This window comes from Podarcis gaigeae (assembly GCF_964106915.1).
Source record: "Podarcis gaigeae genome assembly, chromosome: 7".
Classification (NCBI taxonomy): domain Eukaryota; kingdom Metazoa; phylum Chordata; class Lepidosauria; order Squamata; family Lacertidae; genus Podarcis; species Podarcis gaigeae.
In genome coordinates, this window is record NC_139683.1 from 21,862,278 (window position 1) to 21,880,060 (window position 17,783).

At 37.3% G+C, this 17,783-nt stretch overlaps 1 protein-coding gene across 11 annotated transcripts in view; it reads right to left on the bottom strand.

The window, feature by feature from the left end:
- Nucleotides 1–17,783, bottom strand: part of ZFPM2 (zinc finger protein, FOG family member 2) — a 469,506-nt gene that overhangs the window by 291,919 nt on the left and 159,804 nt on the right. Inside the window, exon 1 of one of the 11 annotated variants that reach the window (XM_083749024.1) lies at nucleotides 2,564–2,699. The exons of the other annotated variants lie outside the window; for them this stretch is intronic. The gene's annotated coding sequence lies outside the window, so the exon portion shown is untranslated. Of the gene's footprint in view, nucleotides 1–2,563; nucleotides 2,700–17,783 lie in introns of those variants that run through there. 11 annotated transcript variants of the gene reach the window in all.

The window sequence follows — 17,783 nt, forward strand, 5'->3', positions numbered from 1 at the left end:
AAATATTTAAAGAGAGGCAGAATGTGAAGATTGTTTCTATGTTAAGATTCCAAGAACTATATTATACCTTTAAAGGGAAAGGCAACAGGGAATGCTCCCCCCCCCCCCAGGTGGCTGCTCTAACAAGGCCTCACTTTATCCTCTTCCTTAACCATGAAGGAATCCAAACTGGCCCTCCTATATAGTCCTCGCCAGACTCCCTCTGATCCTGACCCCCCCTTCTTTAAATTTCTTGTCATGCGCCTAAAACAGAAAAATATTCTTGGCAGGAGGGAAATAAGGCACAAGATTGTCATAAAAAGGCACTAATGATACAAATAGGTAGCATAACAAAGCTATCCAATAGTTAGCAAATTTATTAGTTAGCAAATGCCACCAACTCTGTTTTGTTTTTAATTGCTTATCATGAAAATTCCAAGTTTGCCCTATTAATAAATGTTTGGCAAAGTACCTGCAAAACCCACCTATAAGCCACAGAAAAGCCTCCAGCACCTTCTGTTTGGGGAAGCTTCCTCATTTCAAGAGCACATTACTAAATGCTTGTTGTTGTTTTTTAAATTAAAAATTGTTCCCTGGATTCTACACTACCAAACAACTTCTTAATCCATATCAGAAAATCTGATGGTCGCAGTTTATGGAGGCAACCATTCCCACCCCCCTAAATACAAAACTAGGCTTATGGCACTTTAATTCTACTTTAAAATAAATATTTGTCAAGGGTTCTCTCCATGTCTGTTACAGTTTATAAAGATGGCTAGACAAAACAACAGTAAAATAATCAGTTTTGTACCAAGAATAAATAAGTAGAGCACACGAGTTTACAACAATAAGAAATAACTTTAGCTGGATAGTAACCAAATTTGTTGTTCTTGGTTCTGTTCAGAATATCCGAATCCAGCAAGACATACCAAGCACATATTTCATAGATGATATTTGATTAGATAGGCAATCTGACTTCCGCTCTTACAATAGACACAACACTCTAATCCTGGAGCAAATAGAACAGCAATTACGGTGAACTGCTGGCTGGGTTATGGTGAACCAACAAATGTTGCTAAGTCTGTTATTAGCTCATCTCTATCATTTTAAAATGTGCTGTCTGCACAGAAGTGGCAACTGCTTCTTTTTGGCATGTGTGCACACACATACTTTAGCTACTTGAAAGGCTTAGGTCCAGGCTATCTGAAGAACCATATTGTCGCATAAGAACCTGCCTAGGCTCTGAGATCTGCCTTTTAATAGTGATGTGTTCTTTCTACTATTTGTACATTAATAATTTCTTTTCATATTGTTTTAAATCTATTATAGTTGAATTAAACTATTATCATTTATATGTTTTTAGCTTTCTGTATTTTATCTGTGTTGTTTTAATTTGTGTAAGCCACTTTGAGTCCTAGTCTGCGAAAATGCAGGATAGAAGGAAATATAATAACAATAACAATAATAATAATCATCACAGGGGGAGGAGCCCAGTCCCAGGAGTTACTGCCCAAGATTGTACAGTTTGAATCGTGTGTGCCAGATGCTGCCAACTGACAGCTTATTTCCTTTCTAGCTCAGAGAAACCCATCCCTTTGCCTAGTTTAGCCAAAGGAGGGAGAAAGTGGACATGAGGACAGTCAGGCCCATGGATGCTGCATGTGGCTGAGGAGACAGGCTAGTTGGAACATGCGAGGGAGGAGTTTGGGGCTTAATCCCCTGCAAAATCTCCCCTGGCTTCGGAGTGGGAGCAGCAGGAAGAGAAGCATTTGTGCTCATGTTAGGCAGCCCATCCACCAATTCATTTACTCACCCAGCTGGCATGGCTCAATTGGCTCAGTCCCAGTGGGCAGTCAATAAAGCCTACTTGCTTCTTGTCTGTCCCTCTGGTCAGCACTATTTGCCTGCTTACCTACGCTATCCTATTCTAACAGCAGCAGCAATAGAATTAGTAAGTAAGTAGTGTGAATTGATGTCCTCCATCTCTCTGTGTGTCTATAGCCCATGTCTGCATGCCATAGCGTGTGTGTATGAGATAGAATATTGAGTACGGATTAGGCATTTTCTTCTTTTGTGAGAATGTGCATATGAAGGTAAGAGAGAGTATGCACATGTCTGTCTGGAGATGCGTGTGACAGATGATAAAAAGTGCATTTAGGTTTCCTCATGTGTGAGTCTGATAGATGTATATGTGAGAGAGATGGTGTTTATATTTGGAACAACTGAGACCTGCAACAAAACATTCCAGTGTGGAGTGCTCCTGCTCAGGGTTCCTGCTAGACAGGCATGCCCTCCATTCCATTCCTCATCCTTGGTTTTTCTATGTTGTTTGGGGGATTTCTTGCCCCCTTAAGTGGGTTGTAGCACCTTAAATATGATCTCTACTTCTGCAGACCCTGATCTTTCTCTCTTGCGCCTGCATGGTGCCATTTTGGCTACTTAAGGATTGGCACTTATCCCTGAACATCGCTAACAGCAGAAATGATTATCTTCCAAATGAAAAATGAACTTCTCTTGATGCTGTTTTGCAGGGTTGACCTAAGACCCACAGCATTTTGAGTGAATTGCTGTACAGGATACTCACTTCAAACATACAATTTTAGCTCATTCTTCAAGTTGTATATTGCTGAGACTTCTTGCTACCCAGCAAAATTGATAATTTTCTGTCATGGATTCAGTGGCTTGCTTTGGGTTAATCCCTTATCTGAGCCTTAGCATTCCTCAGCTGTAAAACAGAAACATAAATTAGTGGCTTGTGACCATGGCTTTTTGTAGTCCTCCTGCTGCACGTTAAGAGTTTAACATTAGAATCCCTGTTCTACAGTAACTCTGAAAAGAATTTGTACTTTTACAGGTAAGGGCACCCCGGTACATGACTCATAATCATGATTGGCTGTGCCTGTGAATTGCTATTTTATTACTTAGTCCTTCCACAAACTGCCATTCTTCGACTGGTTCTACCCTCAAGCTGCCATTTTGTGATGGGCTTGAGTTGATGGGCTCGTGTGTGTGTGTGTGTGTGTGTGTGTGTGTGTGTAGCAAGCATGAAATCTGTAAACTCCACTTTCTAAAGTGTATTCTAATGAATGATCTGCATCGAAAAATCTTTACTAATCTCTTGCACAGAGTGTAATATATGAAATTGTCTCTGAACCACATTCTATTCCCTGCACTTCTGCTTTCCACTCATAATTTAGACAACTCCCATAATTAATTCTTAGAATGTAAATGTCTCATTCCTACTTGCCATGAATCATTTTTAAAATTGCCCTACTTCCTGGCCTACTAATTATTGCTTGTCTGAATTCCATTAGCCCCCCCCCCCTCTTCCCACTTCCCTGCTTCCCCAATCAGACAAGTCACACTTTGAGACATCTTGTAACACAAAATTGAAAAACTGCACAAGGTAGATTTAGGATACAAAGTTATTTTTAAATACAGTTATTACCAGCAATTCATTTGCTGGAGGAATTGCATTTAATTAAGGATTATTATATCAAATGGCATTGCTCACCTATACATTCAAGAGAGCAAAAATTATTCCCAAAGCCTTGAAATAAAGTCTGATCTTGCAAAGATACACTTCATACAATCAAATAAAATCACTGCAATGCCAAGAAAATGGCAATGTTTATAACAGTTGCCTCATGAGCTTGCTCCACACTGTTTCACTAAAACTGGAAAAGATTCAAATTCCTGCTTTGCTGTGAAGCTTACTGGACAACGTTGGACTCATCACCACCTCCTGATTAACCTAACTGTTGAGGATAACATTTATTTATATATTTGCTAGCTTGAGGAATTTATACCCCCATCTTTGGTAAAATATTCTGGGCCAATTACAAAATGTAAAGTATAAAAAATGAATCTTACACAGAAAATTGAAAATGTACAAAGATATACTAAAAACAGTAAAAATTACCAGAAGCAGCATAAAAACAACAAACCCAGCCAATATAAAAACCTATCAAATTGAAAGGTCTGAAAAAATAATCCTAATTGCAAAGTGGCATCAGAGTAGGCAATTTTCCCTAGGGAAAGCACTCCACAACTGAGAATGCCTTTCCCTGTCAGCCACCCACCATACCAGTGTGGTGTAGTGGTTAGAGTGTCAGATTAGGACCTTGGAGAACTAGGTTCAAACACCCATTCACTCATAAAGCTCACTGGGTGACCTGATCCAGTTATATTTTTTCAGCCTAACCTACTTCTCAAGGTTGTTGTGAAGATACAATGCGAAAAGATAGAATCAAGTACAGTACCTTGACCTCCTTGGACAAAAGGGATGGGTGGTGGTACCTCAGTTGGCAAGGAAGGGCTTTTGATGAGAGGGATCTTAAGTATCATTCAGATACTCTGGTCTCAAGCCATGATGGGTTTAAAAGTCCAAAACAGCACTTTGAATTGAGCCCATATATAGTGAAGCCCATAAATGCTATCCCTAGTTACTAAGCAGGATACAATTATTAATAGATTAATGACCAATGTTATTTCCCCCTCAAGTCACAGAATATTATTACATTCCTTTATTAAGACAAATGAAGAAAATACATAGAGGTTGGAGCCAGAATTTAATGAACATAGGTCTTCTCAAGGAATGGAGAACTCTCATATATTGGATCCTATTCCTCCTGTGACCCCCTGAACCCCAAGTTCTGGAGTGCTGGGAAGGCGTCCGGAACAACCTAAATTGCATTGCAGGATATTCTAAATCTGCCTCTGCCCCTTCTATTCATGGAAGGAAATATTTGGTTCCAACACGCTGAAACCCTTGAAACACATTCTAAGCCCTGCCAAACTGTACATATTCCATTATTTTCAGAGCTATATGTTGCATTATCTGAACAATTAAATTGAGAAAGCGTTTTGGAAGAATAATGAAAATGCTAACTTTTGTGAATTCAAGCATGCACCCTACAAAATTCCCCTAATGTGCTGCTGCTGCCTTCCCTGCTTGCACCAGCACAACCTTAAGAAATGCATACATTCTAGACATGACAGGGAGAAGATGTGAGACACCTGCCCTTCAATAAGCTACAAAGAGTGCTACAACTGATCAAAGCAACAAATTCATTTCCAAGAGTAAGACACTGCAGGTTTCTTCCATGTTTTTAGCTGTTTCTATTTGATCTGTAAGCTGCCTTGATTCCCATTCTGGGGAAAAGGTAGGCTAACTTCACCAACAAATACCAAGCAACTTCACCAACAGATACCAAGCAGCATGGCTATGTACCAAATCTCAGATGTCTTTAGGGCCTGGGAGACTGAGAAAAGTAGGAAGCCATCACTGTGCCTCATAGTGCAGCATGGTAATGGAAAAGCCTTTGAACTACATATTCAAAATTTTATACTGGGAGTTCAAACAACAATCCCTTTTCCAACCTGTACATTCTGCTTATCTTTCGAAAGATGCATTGCAGTAGACCGTGTTGTAGTTTGACCTCATAGAACTATGTTCAAATTCCACTTCAGCCAGGAATACAGACTTGATAACTGCAAAATGGGAGTAACAGTGACCGGAAAATAACATTTTTGTGACGAAGAGTGTAGCATAAAGATCACAAAGCACACTGCAATTAAAAACTTTAAGTGGTATCTGATTGAGTCATACTCAAAGTAGACCCATTGAAATCAACCACCTTAAGTTAGCCATTACTGCCTTAATATTATTAAGTTCAACAGCTATACTCTGATGGGGCTGGTTAGGTGAATCCTACAAACAGTATCTGCATAGATCACTGTGGTGCTACAGTGCCTGGAGTAACATAACAACATCCTTGAAAAAAAATGTGTAATGTCAGCATGATATCGCTTTGCTACAAAAGTCAATCCTCCCTCCCTTAAGCACCTCTGTATTGGGGTTGGACCATAAAAATATACAAAATAGGATAACTATGAAAGTTTGCTTTTACACAGCTAAAATACAGTGGTGCCCCGCAAGACGAACGCCTCGCAAGACGAAAAACCCGCTAGACGAAAGGGTTTTTCTGTTTTGGAGGCGCTTCGCAAAACGAATTTCCCTATGGGGTTGCTTCACAAGACGAAAAAATCTTGCGTCCCCCAGCGGTTTTTTTTTGCTTTTTTTGCCCTTTTCCTAAGCCGCTAAGCCGCTTATCAGCTGTTCCGCTGATAAGCCGCTTAACAGCTGATCGCTGGAAGCCGCTTGACAGCTCTAGCACTAATCCGCTAAGCTGTCAATGGGCTTGCTTCGCAAGACGAAAAAACCGCTAGACGAAGAGAATCGCGGAACGGATTAATTTCGTCTAGCGAGGCACCACTGTAGTATTTAAGAAAAATTTCTAACTTGAATGTGTTTTTTACATTTTCTAAAGTACAGCAATGGTATACGTTAATGGTATTAACGTTGCGGAAAGTGAAAATAAATTACAATAAAAACAAGGCATCTGTCATAAATATACTTTTCTGCACACATTGATGGCGCTTGCCTTACTTTTCATCACAGTAATGAAAATAATATTCGGAGAACTATATAAAAATACAGATGTTCAATGCTCATACCTCAGCTGTACACGCCTACTGCAACTCTGCATCCTACTTACCAAGTATTCTGAGTTTAAAACAGAGCAGACTGCAGTTTTGATAACATCTGCTACAACAAATAACAAAAAAAGAGTGTGAAGTCTGATGAATGTTTAAACAGAACATTTTTTATGGATCAGCTAAATCTTTTCTGCTTTTTAATTAAAAGTAAAGAAAATGGAACTTAATTATCCTGTAAAGATTAGCTTGTGGGCATCTTCCTGTAAATTACTTCTAATTGAAAGCAAATTGTCAAGTGACATTCAAAGTACTGTCCTTTAAAACACAGCTGTTCTATTGCTGATTTCAGTGCATTACTGTGCTTCCTTGTTACAATATGGCATATTTGAATATTTTAACAATTTTGCCGCATTTGTATAGATTTCCTTTTAGTATATCTTAATCACATTTCCTCTTCCAAAATATAAAAAGAAACACTAGCATCCATATTTTACATCACTCTCATTTTAACATTCATGTATTGGAATTGCTACTGAAAGTTCACTTGGCTTAAAGCCTGCTGCATCCAGAGGGGGAATGATCACCAGAATTAAATGGCACAATCAACCCAAAACAATACACTTAAAGAAAGAAAAAGCAATTCCTTTATTTTTTTATTGCTAGGTCAGAGTTTGCTGATACTTGCAAGATAACTACATTAAACAAGTTCAAAGGATGTTTGTAAACTAAAGTGCAGATGGAACCCCCTTTAAATACTTCATTGCATCTTCTGCAGAATAAAAATATATAAGGAGATTCTCCTTTTTACCAAATATATTTGGCAAGGATGAGATAGAATGAAAACTGAAAAGGGCAATGAACCTCAGCAAAAAAACAATGAACAATAAAGACCTCAGTTGATTAAACATGTAAATAGTATATTTTAAGATGCCTTAAATGTATCTATTTTATTTAATTGGGCAGGTAGTTCATTTATTTATTGTGCTTATATCTGACTCTTCAACTTTGCAGGATTCTCAGAGCAACTAACAAATCAAAAGTTACTGATAAAGAAAATCAAAACACTGTGAAAATCATAATAATAAATAGTTCTGAAGCCATTTTTAAAAAGAATTTATAAAAGTGCATGGATAATACTGTATTATTCAAATGATCTGGGAGTTCTTAATGCATGTTGAAGTGAAGTAGTGTGGACCTGATGACTGCCTGGAATGCATGCTCCATAGGAACTAATCAAAGTTTTCTGAATGCAAAAGACTTACCGGTATATATGAGTGAAAAATAAATTAAGAAATAGATAAGGACAGATCCCACCATGTTCTAGAGGTCTTACTTTAAGTTTTTTTATCCCATCACATCATATCCAATCCGAGGCTCACTTTTGGGCTAGGAGAAGACAAATGCAACAAGGTAAGGTGCTGGAGAGGGGTCAGATTTTGCTCTCTGTGTTCACTTTGATATAAAATGCAGACCTTCCATTCCCACTTTACAGGCAAGCATATGTTTTAATGAAGTGTGTGGTTTGACCCTAAATGTAGGTAGCAGCATCACATTTGTGAAATGCCCTCCCCTTAACCAATGTTGTTATAGCTCAAGGACAAAGCTCTTCCACAAATCTCCAGTATTTTAAATGTCTCACTTTTTATTCTATACCGAGTTTGGTTATTGTTTTATTGTTGATGTATACATTAATATTGTCTAATTTATTATTTTCTGTCTTGGTGTAAGGATTAATAAAGGGGTAGGGTATAAATCTTTCAAATAAATAATAATAATAAATTATTTGCCAACATTTTAACCTTATTTTCTTGAACCAGCATGGGAACATAATACAAACAAGACCAACCTTGAAGATTTTAAATAACAGGATGCTCAAATGACAATCAAGTCTCCTCTTTTGTAAACTATGGAAAACGGGAAACTGGGAAACTGAGTCAGCTATCGGTTAAAACATGGTACTGGATTGTGGCCATTAGCTGCAATCTAGCAGCCCAATCCTAAACACGATTGCTCAAAATTAATACTTTAAACTAGGTATTTCAGCCCTAGGTCACAGCTCTAAAAACACATAATATTGTGTAAGCCCCTTGAGCTCAATGGGACTAACATCTGAGTAAATGTGTTTAGGACTGCAGTTAATTCCCAATGAAATTGATAGGATTTATGTGCACCTAGCTCTGTGATGGATTGCAGAATTGTTATACACATGTTTTGTATAAGACAGACAAAACTATTTAATATTAATATATTAATAGTAATTCACTTTGATAAGTAATTTAAAAAGCATTTGTTAACCGCCATTAATCAGCTCAGTTAGAATGTAACCTTAACCGAAAAGAACTGTTTTTGTTTTTTAATTAGATCCTCTTTGAAACTATGAGATTTCACTGTAATGGATAAGAATAAACCCCTTCTGCTTCCCTTGAGGGAACTTGTTTTATCGCATGCATATAAACATTTTTTTAAAAGGTGGAATGCATGCTATTTCAGTACTTCATATAAAATGTACAAGTTAGACTTCATAATCTAGATTAGTTTGGGGATTCACGTGGAGTCAGAGTAAGGGAGGCAGGGGCAGGGGCAGGGCAGGACCAAAAGTAGCCACTCACAGATCTAGATCTGGACAGTGCAACCTCTTCTTCTGAGTCCCTGAGGCCAGTGATGGGAACTGAGAAGGAAGAGACTGAGCATGAAGTACAGGTATGAGTGCTCTGTTAAGTAAAGGGGGAAATGCCAGACTTCTAAGCTAGGTCAATCCAGAGGCTTCAGACTGTCAGCCAATCACATGGGTCAATGTTGTAAATCCTATTCCCTTTTCTATCCAAAGAGGGTTCTAAGCACATAAAAGGTCATGACAAGACAGGTATCACAACTTGGGGATCACCCTTCCTGCAATTCCAGGAACATTTAACAATGTTCCAAGGCTGCCCAAGGCTTCTCTAGTCTCCATCATTTTAGGTAATGTGATGCGGAGTAGCACTGCTGTGCAGGAAGGCTGTGTATGTCTGTGGAAAAGCAAGCTTTGCAGGTTCACAATCAGAGGCAATTAGTCTGAAAAACCAGATTTCTAGGCCTGGTCAATCTGAAGGCTGCATAATGCCAGCCAGTCACATAGGAAAAGGTTGTGAATCCAATGGGCAAAATCTACCAGGATCCTGAACAAGTGGATACAATATGAAGTTAAAAGGTGGCAGTGAAGTGATCTGGGAAAATCCATTGGAAACAGCAAGAGGAAGAAGAACCTAAAAGAAACCTCCTGGTTTCTGTAAAAAGGGTGTGTTTTTCATCTGGAAACAAACTGCTGTTCCATACTGCACTTTTCTAAGTACATGATACCTTTTGAGCTGTTTTTCATGGGATGATCATATTCCTTATTTTAAATGCCAGTCTTCAAGACCAGCTGAGTAATTCCAGCTCTTCGCAAAATATTTCATATACCTTTTTCATTTTTGGCTTTAGAAGGGCACAACTGTGCACCAGAAGGCAGCTTAAACCAGCAGATTTTAAAGCCCCTGTTTGCATTACTTTTGAGTGTTAAAATGATTTTTAAAAAATAATAATTGTAATTCTCAAAGAAAACAAAAATATTTGAATCTGATTAAATGAGTCAGCAAATATTAAAACTAGAAATGTGTAGTATCTGTTACGTAATTTCCTCAGACTTTGCTTCTCTGCACTCTTAAATATATGTGGAGACTTTGGGAAATATATCAGATTTCCTTTATTTCATGAATAACTTATGCACATGGAGACATTGCTGTTGGTTTCTCCCTCTTAAAAAGGAATTATGCAAACTGGCACAAATTATATCAGTAGAGTGATACATGCATGGTCACTGGTTGACAGAAGGGTGCACAGTCAACTATGCAGCAGACTGTATCTTGAGACTTGACCTGAGATCCCTTCCAAGTTTTTTGACTATGTACATCTCATTAAGAGGAATGCAGTGCTGACAGACAGACATCCATATTCACATGTCTACTTGATGTGCATTCTGTCTCTGTTTTCCTCTCCACTTAGCTTGTACAATAATATATGTATATATCCAATTTCTACCACCCCACCATGGAAAATAAATTGGCCAGAGTTGGACACAAGGAAGATTTAGGGGAAATGCCAGCAGAATAATATTCACATCAGAAAATCAAACTGATTTCTGCCAGCAACTCAACTTGAAATGATACTCTTCCCTGATCCTAGCCACTCCCAACTTTCTGGCTTTTTCTTCTTCCTAAGGCCCTCCGAGTCCTTTGTAAAAGCTACTCTTAGGTGAGAGATCAAAATCCTATGTGGCAGGAGTTTAGCTTTATAAGGATGATAACGCTGAACAGTTCCCATACTTCAGGAACATGGGGCTAGCAGCTCAAAGTATGTACATGTGCCCATAAGAATAGCATAAATCAGGGCAGTCCAACTTTTCATAGCAAGTGGGCCGCAAGAGTACTTTAACACAGAACCCGCAGGCTGCACCTGGACCACTTGTTAGACCGTTGGACATAAATTAACACATGCAACCAGCTTTCTTAAAGTCAACCTGTATGACTAAAAGGTAGTATCAAAGGACTAGAAGTCTAAATAGTTCTTTAAACAGCAAATACCAAACCCATGGTTTTTAAAAATAAACAGACTTAATGCATTATGAACATTTGCAAGAAAACAAAACAAACAAGAGGAGAGTTATAAAAGCATTTTTCTAAAGCAATAAGCAAACAAAACTCCTAATGATAAAAACAAAAACCTGTTACATCAGAACTACAAAGTATACCAGTAGTTGCCTAGTATTTCACACAAACAACAGCTGAGTTGATAAACAGCTCCTAGCTTGTACTTCATCAGGCTAGTACAGTAGTGTAAAACTTCATAATTAAATGGAGTAAAGCCCAAAGAGACTTTTGGTGTGCTCCCTTGGTGTGCCTTGGTGTGATTTTCATAGAAATGTAGTCAGACCTGCTTTAACCCCTGTTGTTACTTAGAAAAGGCATTTTACCATATAAACTACAACTGAATCCTAAACTGGACATTAAAATAAGGCTGCAACACTATTGTTAATTCCATCAATCTGAAAAGAATTTATTTCTGATAAGTTTTTCTCCATCTCTTGTCATACTAGAACTCATTATTAACCAATGGAGCAGAATATTGGGTGATTCAGGACAGATGAAAATAAGTATTTCTTCACATAACATTTAGATAAACTATGGAATTTACAGCCACTGAACCAGGAAGCAGGCAACAGTGCAGAACAGAAGACAGAAGGACACCTTCTGCTCCAACTCTATAATATTTTAGACAGATCCTTAGTCCTTTCTGATCCTGTCTAACATTTCGGATATACATGTCATAGGGTGGCCACCTACAGATGGTGCATCTTTTGTAGTAAGATAAGCACAGTATTTCAAAAGAAAATTTAGCTGTCAGTACTAGAGTAGCATTTTTCTGATATGAAATGTATCAGAAAACTACCCACCTGGCAGTATAAAGTGGTATAGCCCAGGATCACTCTTACCAGTTTATCGGCTGTTTTGGATGTACGAGAGCACCATATCATTAATGTGTAAAACTGATATTCAAGGAAGACCAGCTGATGCAAAAAAGCCTAACTGTAAACATCTAAAAAAGGTAATAACAAGATGCCAAAAGATGAATACCCTACCACCATCCCAGGTCATACATTTCAATAATCATCTTAAATTGATGTGTCAGCAAAAGAAGCCTTATAGTAAACAGATAAATAGAAAAACAGCAAGTAATCAAAATGAGAGAATGTTCACAGTAGGCTTCTGGAAAAGGGGAGTGAAGGCTGAATATGAAAATCAACTGAAGCTCAAGCAGCATAAATATATACTCCACAGTGACCAATGCAAATCTATGTAATAAAATAAAAGCCACAATTAAACTATGTGTGGGGTGAGTAGAAAGATTCAGTATAGCGACTGAGCAGAAATAACTTGTCATGCTAAAATTATTTTACAATATTACTTAGCACAGAGTTGTACAACACTGAGAAAGGTTTTGTAAGAAATAACCAAATAATATTAGTCCTTCAAAGAGGAAAAATAAGCATTCCTTGTTAGCATAAAACTTAATGGTTGCTTAGGACCACTTCCTATGGGTTGAAACTGGTATACATACACATATTATAGCAGAGCTTTGGACTTTGGACTTTTGGGGGCTAATTTCCAGAAGTCAGACGAACAGCATCCCTATATCATGGTACTTAGATGTTCCAAGACATCTTGATTCTCATAATTCTTTTTGCCAAAAATGGATACCAAACTAGTGCATACCTTCCATGATAACTAAAGATCAATAGTAATGTCTCATTTTCTGTCCTGAACTAAATCAGAATCATCAAATACAGGCAAATTTGTATAACTAATAAAATAATAAATAATTTTCTTTTTTTTTTTTTCACAGTATGTTTTGCTATGTGCTTTCTCAGTTACTCACACCAGCACAGATGCATCATCTAAAATTACCCCCTCCACCTTGAACTTCCACACTGAAATTCACTGGGATCTCATGTGCATAAAACTTGTGAGAGCAAAATAAACCCATACTCCTGCAAAGTCAACAGCTGACTGCTCACTTGATGGTCACCCTACTGGTATCTTTCAAATATATGTTGACAAAGGTCCTGTGCCTTTTACATTAGAATTGTTAGCCCTTTGTCAAGAGTTTTTCATCTTGTTCTATTTCCAACAGACAGCTCATGAACAAAAAAACCACAAAGTAAAATGTGTGGTTTTTTAATACAGAATGAGTTCTCATTTATAACCTTGTAAGTAATATAATTTGTTAAAATTTATATTCCACTATTCCGCCGAGGAGCTTGTGACGGCTTGGGAAGCGATCTCACACCTGGATACTTCTCAGGATCAGACTTCTTCGTCACGGCAGCTCATTCATGTCATGTGCCATCAGATTATTCTCTGAGTCTCAAATAACTATTAGGCTATATTATTATTGTCAGACAATAATACTGTATTCACATTAGTGCCATTTACTCTATATTAATTCCATATTAAAATGCATTTTACTAAACAAATAGTATTTCATCGAGCAAATGTGCGCCAAGAAATTCAAGTACATTTAAGCCACAAAGACACACTTGAAGGTCTTTACATTTCTTCTTCTTGCACAACAGACGGTGCAATGTAAATGAATTCTAAATCAGACACAATTGCCATTTATTTTCTTGGCCCCTGCACAATGTTGAGAGGACTGACAAAGTAAGCCTGTGCATGTTTCACCAAAAATAAGTTCTACTGCACTGAGTGGGGCTTAACCCCAGATAAGTGTAAACAGGACTGCAGCCTGAGGTTGTATTTTGACTGCGGTTGCTTGGGGTCTAAGGTTAAATATCAACATTCTGTCTAAAATCCAACAAGTTCTAATAAGAATTATGACCAAAAAGCGACCTTATGGAATAATCATAGAAAGCTTCTTTAAAATAATAGAAGCCAACTTGTACCCTATACTTTAATAAGCCTAACAGTCATAACCTTATATAAACACCCTAATATACTGCTAAGTATTTCTCTGGGCTAAGGAAAAATAAACAGAAACCTATGGTACTTTTCACAGTAGTGCACCTTATGGACAACATAAAAAATTCCACAGCTGTTCTGTGAGCCATTAATGAATGCAAAACAGTTTGTGTTTTGCTACACTGCTACACCATGCTACCAGTATCTAATCTATTAATGAAAAACATTTTCACGTCCTCCAATATGAAATATGGTACATATGTTACATTTTTAAAATATAAACTGCACATGCATTCCTTGCATATATGAGCTACTATTGTGGTCACTGTATACAAAGTAATGAGCTACACAGATGTTCCCCTATTTTAACTTATAAAAGCCTGCCTGATGGGTTTCTTTCACAAATAATAGGGGGAAATATTTCTAGAATTCAAGCTCTTTGCTGCAGCATGAGTGTTCAGTTTTTAGATTAACCAACAGATGCACAAAGCAATCAGGTACAGCCATGGGGGAAATCCTTCTTGCCCTCTGGAAGGCCTGTTTACTGTCACAGATGGAATTCAAACATGGATTTTTTAATAAAGCATAGGTTGCCACCATTTTGTCAAAGTCTCAAGGCAGATGGGGAAAGTGGGACAGCAGAAAACTTCCATACTAAAAGCATTGTATCTGCACACTAAACCAGACCAGTATCTACTCCCCAGAGCTATCTTTGTATCATGTGGCCTAAATATCCAGGATAATTTCAGCTAATATATCTCATCTTATTTTATGTACCCCTTCCAAAAGCAACTACATTTCTTCCTTTTAACTTTACAATTATGTGCAGCCAAAGAAAACAGACCATAAACTGAAATAAGACTTCCAGTTTAAAAGAACGAAAAGGATTGATTAGGAAGGATTTTTTAAAAGAAAAATGTATTCAAAAATATGCCAATTATTTAAACATAAGGCCACATCACTGTAATACTTAAGTGTCTGAGGAAGTAACTGTAATTGCACAAATGTTTTAAAAGAACTCTGTAAACAGCCATTTAATTAGCCAAGCCAAAAGCCAGAATTGAACTGAGCTTTTTGCTCAGGGTTGATCAGGTGCTTATTGACAATGTTTTCATGCATGAAGATGCTACTGAAAGAGGCAATATAGAGGATTACTTACTGCATAAATAAGGAAAGTAAATAATAGTATTGTTTATCATTTCAACAAAACTTTTAATTTGCAAAGTGCTTTTGCAATCTTCATTCTGCGTGATTTTACAACATGCTATAAGGCAGGTTGCTGTTATTCCTGCACTCACTTATTAATACATAGGGGACAGCAGCAGACAGGAATTACTTTACCAATTCAGTATGCTTTGCCAGCTTCTTCCTTACCTGGCAAAATCAGATCTAACCTCAGTTGTTCACACTCTATTCACTTTCATCATGGATTAATGGCCAGCATTGCTGGGGTTGAACTAAGGGTACCTTCCAACTCTACAATTCTACGATTCCATGATTCTATGAGGGACTGTCTGTGAAGAAAGTCTAGGTACTTAAATTGGTTCAAATGCCTTGGAAAGATGATGCCTGGGCTTAGCTGGTCAGTCAGATTATTCCCAAAAAATTATAGATTTACTGGTGACCAATTCAAGGCACTGACTATAGCCTTTAAAGTCCTAAACAGCCTGGTAACAAGGTATCTCATGTATTACTGTCTTTCATTTGACTTCATGTCTCCTCACCAGGAGAAGTCCAGGTGGTGGTGACAGACAAAAGTGTCTTTTAATTTGTGGTATCAAAACTATGGAACAAACTGTTTTGTTTCAGCAGGTATTTTTTTATTTAAACCCTGCCATATGTGGTTTTTATGATGTTTTACTGCTGTTGTTTCATTAATGTTTTAGTGTTAGGATTCTATATTAATTTATTTTGTGATTTTTTAAAAAAAGATTTGTCATAGAAAGGCAGATTACAAATACTTAAACAAACAAACATTCCCATATTACTGATGGAGATGTAATTTTCCCACAACGATTGTAATGAGTTCATAGCGGGGTAAAATCTAAACCCTGATCTTCCACATAAAAATAAAACTTCCAGAACACTGGCTCTCAAAGAATAAATTAATAAAATGCAGGAAACAGGATCTATTTATTTATATTGAAACAGATACTAACCTTTTCCCTTTATGAATGACCATACACATGACGAAGAAGTTCACAACTGAGATCTGTACCTTTAAGGCATGAAGCTAGTGACTCTGCTGCAAAATCATTGTCAAAAAGGAAGCCTTGCATTCATCACTCCATCAGGTTTGTTCAGGGCTCCAAGACACACTTCAGAGTTCAACACCGATCTGACTACTAGCATGATTTTTGGGTGCCTGTTTGCAGATGCAGCCGAGTTATCAATTCGAACAGACACACAATCCGGGTCCAATGTCACTTCTCCTCATTATGTTAATAGTTAATACATGCAAATGAAAACACTCTAGCAATTTGATTTCTTTGAAGATAGTTTGCATATTGTCTTAGCCATAATGACTGTACACTTCTCTCAGTCTCGATTTATGCAAGGCTAGTTTAGTTCATTTTTATCAGCTCAAGTTCATTTTGGCTGGTACTGGAATGTATGTGTGTTTTCTTTTTTACCTTTCACCTAATTACCATTCAGGTACCATAAGCAGATTTTTCATGCTATTGGTGTTTTTCTTAATTAAGAAACAAATGAATTCTCTCTAGCAAAAAAGATGGAACAACAGAATAAGATGCCAGAGGCTGATGTTCTGCTTCTTAATTGAAGCTGTTCCATTGTTAGGTGTCTGTTGTGAAAGGGCAGAAGTGTCATGAGTTTAGTGAGAATGGTATATAAATAACAGCTATAAGCAGTAGCATTGAAGTTAAGAATGGAAAAGGAACATCAGCTTTTATAGACACAGCACCTCCTGTTTTCAAAGACAAAAACTTATTGCAAACACACACACTTCTTTATTTGCTAAAGGTTTCTGGTTCTTCTAATCCCAGCCCACAGAGAAGTGTTTCATTTTCTTTTGTCTATTATCTGCATGCTGCTTATGTGCTCATGGTGTTCAGCTCTGGAAGCAACCAGAGACCCCAGTGAGAAGAATTTCATCTCTGCTGTTCCATTTTTCCAGTAAAATATTGATATTAATTTATCATTTTTAAAGAAATGTTTTGTTCCCCTTTTACTTTCTGCCTGTATTTACTTGTTTGTGAACAATTAAACTCAGTAAAGCATTTAATATTATTCACTCTGCAACAAGCCTATTCCCAGGCTCATCTATTGCTGTGGAAGTTGAAAACCTTTCGAGAACACTGTATTATACTTTCATCGCACTGTTCATACTATCAAGCATGTACCAGCATTCCACAAATTGGGAGCCACCGCAGAAAAGCCCTGTTCTTGTGTTGCCACCCCACAGACCTTCGTTGAGTATTTTTATATTTAAATAATTATATAATGCATATAAACAATGGTCTATATTCAGCTTTATCTGATAACAGTAAGAAAACCAACGTTTAAAAAACTTACAACTTAAACAGACTACAATGTTGCAAAATAGTACCCCACACAATACTAAACAATTTGAATGGCCTTTGTAAAAAAAAAAAAAAAAACCTTTGAAAAATACTGTACTAGCTGCAATCGCGTTACTCAAATACCCATTTGAAAAATTATATAATTCACAATATGGAGTGGGGCTGAACTGCATCATGAACCTTATTCCAATGATGAATGAAAATGCTCTTATTTGTAAATAAATCACAGTGCTATCTTCCCTCTCTAACTCTGTTCACGCTTGTAAGTTGA